Raw genomic sequence first — 6,431 nt, 5'->3', positions numbered from 1 at the left:
AATTTCTTTATAAATAAAGAAAAAAGTTAAAGTTGTATGCTATGTACGACCTTAGGGGGAACTTCGTATAGGTACGCCTACCATGTATATTTCCTAGTGTTTAATGACTCTCCACTATTCATGTACAGTATATATGCTGAAAACACACACACACACACACACATATATATATATATATATATATATATATATATATATATATATATATATACATACATACATACATACATACATACATACATACATACATACATACATACATACATACATACATGTATATATATATATATATATATATATATATATATATATATATATATATATATATATATATATATATATATATATATATATATATATATATATATATATATGTAGCAAGAACTTGACCAGACATTGAAGAGTTGTAGTGTTCACTTACAGACTAGCCAGACGGTTTGATCCATCTGTTGAAATATTATAACTGGAGTTGTAGTATTATTTATGGACTGGCCAGTCTGTATGAACTAACGGTAATTGTAGAAATAATACCATCGGATAGTTGTGGTGTCATTAAAGGACTGGCCACACTGAGTCATTTCTTGAAATATTGCCATTGTAGAGTTATAGTGTTATTTAAGGACTGGCCAGGCTGTGTGAACCATCTGTTGAAATATTACCAATGAAAGTTGTAGTATCACTTAATGAATTGTCAGACTGTTTGAACCATCTGTTGACTAATACCATTGAAGAGTTGTAGTGTCACTTAAGGACTGGCCAGACTGTTTGATCCATCTTTTGAAATATAACAATTGGAGTTGTAGTATTATTTAAGGACTGGCTGGTCTGTTTAAACTATACTTTACTTTGATGGCTGCTTTTCCAGTCCCATACAGCAGGGGAACCCCACTCTCTACAGGACCTACACTGTCGTTTTACCTTGTTGGTTCAGAGTATTTAACGTTTCATATCGCGTATTGTTCATTTACTGTTAAATCGTCACTGTCAAAGGACTCATGAAATAAGAAAGTCTTCAGTTTCCTTTTGAAAGCCTTAATGTCTTCAATCATTCGAATGTTTCGAGGGAGCTTATATAGTCTCGGGGATGCACATTTAAAGGCTCTGGAGCCTACATGTTGTAAATCTAGGTTCCAACAGTTTGAAGCCATCTGTAACTATTCTCGTGTCGCCACGATTTGTTGGCTGCGCAATATGTAGCAGTTCTCTTAAGTATTTTGGACGCCCGGTTCTGATAACTTGGTGGGTTATTGTACATATTTTAAATTCAATTCTCATTTTAATCGGCAGTCAGTGTAAATCGATTAGTATAGGGGTGATCCTTTCTCTAGGTGGGACACCTTTCATCAGTCTTGCTCCTCTGTTTATTATGTTTTGTAATTTCTTAAGTTGCACTTTTGGTAAATTGTAATAGATAGAGTTGCAGTAGTCAATCCTGTATAGAAATAATACCTTTGGAGAGTTGTAGTGTCATTAAAGGACTGACCATAGTGAATCATTTCTTGAAATATTACCATTGGAGAGTTGTAGTGTTATTTAAGGACTGGCCACACTGTTTGATCCAGCTGTTGAAATATTACAATTAAAGAGTTGTAGTATCACTTAAGGAGACCAGACTGTTTGAACCATGCTGAAATATTAACATTGAAAGTTGTAGTGTTACTCAGGACTGGCCACTGATCCATCTACAGAAATATTACATATAACAATTGGAGAGTTGTAGTATCACTGAAGGAGGCCAGACTGTTTGAGCCATTTGGTAAAATACTATTATTAGAGAGCCGAGGTATCACTTAATGATTGGACAGACTGTTTGAAGCATCTCGTAAAATATTACTATTAAAGAGCCTTAGTATCACTTAATAACTGGCCAGACTGTTTGAACTATCTGTTGAAATATTACCATTACAGATTTGTAGCACCACTAATGGATTATGATGGCCGATGTGGTAACGTTCCCAAGTGGTGAACCCCCAGACTGGGGTTTGAATCCCACTCCTCATTGGTCTTTTTGGTCACTGCAACCTCTCCATCCTTGTGAGATAAGGATGGGGAGTTTGGGAGAGCATATAGGTCTACCTGTTGAGTTGTCAGCAGCCATTGCCTGGCCCTCCTTCGTCCTAGCTTGGGTGGAGAGGGGGCTTGGGGGCTGATCATATGTAATATGGTCAGTCTCTAGGGCATTGCTCTGCTTGAAAGGGCAATGTCACTGTCCCTTGCCTCTGCCATTCATGAACAGCCTTCAAACCTTTAATGACTGGCCCGACTGTTTGATAATATATCCTTCTCAGTAAGAGTCAGGCTATGACTATAAATACACTTAATAGTCTGGTCAATTAATTACACATCTGACACTAATACTGCTCTTACACACTCACATGGATAAGTCATTGTTAACAATATTTGCCCACATGGTAAAGGCAGAAGAGAGCCTTTCTCTTTGGTTAAGAAGCTTTTAACTCACCCTAAATCAGGCCTTACCATATTTGTACCATCAAGGCCACAAACATCATTGGATTATTTCTTTGCACACTTTACTGTCAATATATCTCCTCTTGCCTTGTGTTTTAGTAATAGGTTTCTGTTTTCCTTTTAGCTTTATCTCAAAACCATGACCATTGTCCTTCTCTTTGTTTATAATAATGTTCATTTCTTTTAGTTTATTTTCACTTCTCTCTTTTTATGTATTGGCCTGGTTACCCAATTTGGGTCTTAAGACTTGTAGCATGATTGGCACAATTATTAGTCCATATCCAGAGATTGTACAAATGAATTAGGGATAAATTACCTGACGTTGAGGCCTGAGTCCGCTCAGTGCCCAATCACAACTGTCGGAAAAGGCACCATTTGCAACCTTAAGTAAATATTAGAAGTTGGACAGTACGATCATCATCATAATTTATTGTGCCAACATTGTATCCGCTGCATAGCAGTCTGATTACATTTGTAGAGGTCCAAATATGTACAGATTGGCTCCTGTTTACACTCGCGAAGTATTTGGTTCATTGTTTGGATTTGATACTCACATGTGTCAGCAGAGAGGGAGACCTTCAGTCCTTCCAACTAAAGCTCTTGTTTGATTAAGAGTAACCCATTCTAAAGAGGTTTGTCCCATGGGAAAGTTGTAAGTTGTTCTGTGGTGTTGAAGGTGGTGGTAGTTATGAAGCTCTTGCAGGATTTCAGTCTTTGTCTAACCACCCAGTGATCATAGAGGTGGGTGCCTTATATTTTGGGGTCTTTGAATGGGCTGTTTGGAGATGCAATGCAAGCCAATCTATAGAATACTGGATGGGGTGTTGGTCTTATGGCACCAGTAATTATGCAACATGCTTGATTGAGTTCAGTGCCAACTTTATGGAAATTACAAGACCTTTTTAAGACTAGTGAGCAGTATTTGGCATTGGAGTAGTTGAATCCCAGAGCTGTTTGTCTAAAGGTTGGAAGATTTGTTCCCCAATATGAATGGGCAAGTTTGCTAAGATGGAAGACAGGAATTGGAAACAGAGATTTGGTAGAAGGCTAAGAGAGAGTGCAACTAGGGACAGAAGGGAGGCTGATAGACACTCTAGTAAGAACTAAAGTGCATCACAGAGGCTTTAAATACAAAAAGTTCAACTGATGATACAGCTATTTCCTACATTAATCAAAATTAATTTGATTCTACAAAATATTGGTTCTCAAATACTGTATTGCCCTTGTATTACTATTCTTTGGCACTTGCCAATATTTGTTAGAAAACTAATAAATTTACAGAACTTTCGACATTATTGTAGTCACACAATATCACAAAAAAAAAAAATATTGAATATACAGTACATACAGTATGTGATCATTGCCTAAGCCAGGATCAAAGGAGACTTGGCATAGGCTACAAAAGATTTTGTAGGCAGACCTACAGAAATAACATAGCTACATTCCTAGCTCACAGTCACGAAGTCATGTTTACCAATGAAATATGTCAATCTAGAGCTGGTTACTGACAATCCACATCTGTTCTACATGTCTGACACAATCCTGCGCTGTACTATCTATAGTCCATTTCTTTCAGCGATGCATATTTGCACCGACTCGCAGCGATGCCCTTTTAGCTCGGAAAAGTTTCCTGATCGCTGATTGGTTATAATTATCTTGTCCAACAAATCAGCGATCCGGAAACTTTTCCGAGCTAAAAGGGCACCGCTGCGAGTCGGTGCAAATATGCATAGCTAAAAAAAATGGACTATAGTGTAATGTACCAAGTTTTACTAATAGAGCTAAAAGGAATGAATATTACATGGTTATGAACAGGAGATTTACCTTTATAACTAGATATATAGGTACAGTAATCTGAATTTAATTAAGAGATATAATGAAATATAAGGGAAAGCAAAAGATAAGAGTAATGAGATTCATATAATTTACGTAGAGAATCTCAAGCAAACCCCGAAGAAGAAATTATTCTAGTAATCCCCCAGTAGAAGAGTTTTTATCATTGATTCTTACTCTATTTTTCTTCTTAGAGAACTAGCCTAAAGAACATATCTTAAGGAGATTAAAAAGCTAGGCCAATACAAAGCTAAACAAGTTGGATCCATCCATCCATATACCAAGGCACTTCCCCCAATTTTGGGGGGTAGCCGACACCAACAATGAAACAAAACAAAAAGGGGACCTCTACTCTCTACGTTCCTTCAGCCTGACCAGGGACTCAACCGAGTTCAGCTGGTACTGCTAGGGTGCCACAGCCCAACCTCCCACATTATCCACCACAGATGAAGCTTCATAATGCTGAATCCCCTACTGCTGCTACCTCCGCAGTCATCTAAGGCACCGGAGGAAGCAGCAGGGCCTACCGGAACTGCGTCACAATCGCTCGCCATTCATTCCTATTTCTAGCAAGTTGGATAGAAAGTGAAAAAGGACATGAACTAAAAGGCAGAAGGCAAACCAAGGATCCAAGGGGATGCTACCTGAAAAGTTTTAGCAGTGTGTACAGTACAGTAGACTGCACATTATGCTCAAACTACCAACAGGATCCCATATGACGTGTAAAATGCACATGAATAATTTCATTAGTGGATTCCTGGAATCTACAAATAACCTTTCCTCTTTTACAAGATGCATCTATTATCTATGGGATTAGATTCACTTATTTTTTTTTTATTTCTCAATAAATATTAAATCCCTTAGAGTTTCATGTAAAAAAAGAAGAACTTTGGACAAATATCAATTGTAAAAATCTTGAATATTAATGTCATCTTTCCAAGTATTCACTTTCATGTGTAAATGCAGAATGGACCTAGCGCTGCATATTTTCACTGCAAAATTAGTAGTCATTAAACTGCATAATTTGGTGATTTCTCTTCTTTACAGACAAGCTTTGGAATTCTTTATTATTTCTATTTTTCCTAGTTTACAAAATTAAATTCTAGTTCTAAATTCACATATTGCCATTCTTTTTAAACAAGATTTTAAAAATAGTTCCATTTCAAAGGTAAAGAACTATCCTCAAGTTACAAACATCTAAATCTCTGGAATAGCTAAAATCATGGACTAAAGATACCAAATACTAAATCATATATGTATTTCAATATTAGTAAAACAAAATGGACAATTATCACAAAACAACAGAATGATTTATTTACATACAACACGTATTCTAATGCCATGTAGTTGCAATTTGTCAATAATTTGGCACAAGGCTGCTAAATATATAATACTGTACTTCTTAGTAACTCCTGAAAACATATAAAAACCTAATGAAAAATTTCAACAAAGTCCTTACTTGCTAATAAAATATAACCCTTGTTTATGCGAACGCACACTTGTGCACAATACCTTATGTTCTACAGTACTTTGAATATATAGTTATACAGTATAGTTCTTGTAATGCAAAAGGTAAAATAATTACCTTTGGTCCATAACCAAATCCAAGGTTGAGAAGCTAAATAAACATAGTCAGATTTCTTTTCCAATATAAGTTATGATCATCAGCTAACTGGAATGTTCACATCTTCTGGAGATGACATGTAAATGACTTTCAAAGAGAAGTTCTAGATTTGGATATTGATGGAAGGGTATGATGTTACAGGTTGTAAGGAGTTTTTGAATATTGCATTCAAAATCTCCACTGTTCAAGATAAAATCCTGCCATAATCGAAGTTCCTTCCTCTCCACAGTCAAATCGAAAATACCACACATTTTTTATGTTTGTGACACAAGATCTCCAAACTTGAATATCTAATTGAAATGAGCAGAAGTTCTGTTCTGCACACAACCACTAATTTGGCAAAAAAAATAAGAGCCCACCACATTAAAGAAGGAAGCCAGTGCACAATATTACATTCAAACAACCTCTAGAAGCACTTCAAAAACATACCTGCACTAGAATACTTCCTTGGATTAATAGTTAAGCACTGGATAATTTTGCTTCAGTAATGTTGCCTTTTACTAAA

The sequence above is a fragment of the Palaemon carinicauda genome, chromosome 17, assembly GCF_036898095.1.
Source record: "Palaemon carinicauda isolate YSFRI2023 chromosome 17, ASM3689809v2, whole genome shotgun sequence".
Classification (NCBI taxonomy): domain Eukaryota; kingdom Metazoa; phylum Arthropoda; class Malacostraca; order Decapoda; family Palaemonidae; genus Palaemon; species Palaemon carinicauda.
The sequence above is the reverse complement of the archived record's forward strand: the minus strand, read 5'-3'. Positions refer to the sequence as shown.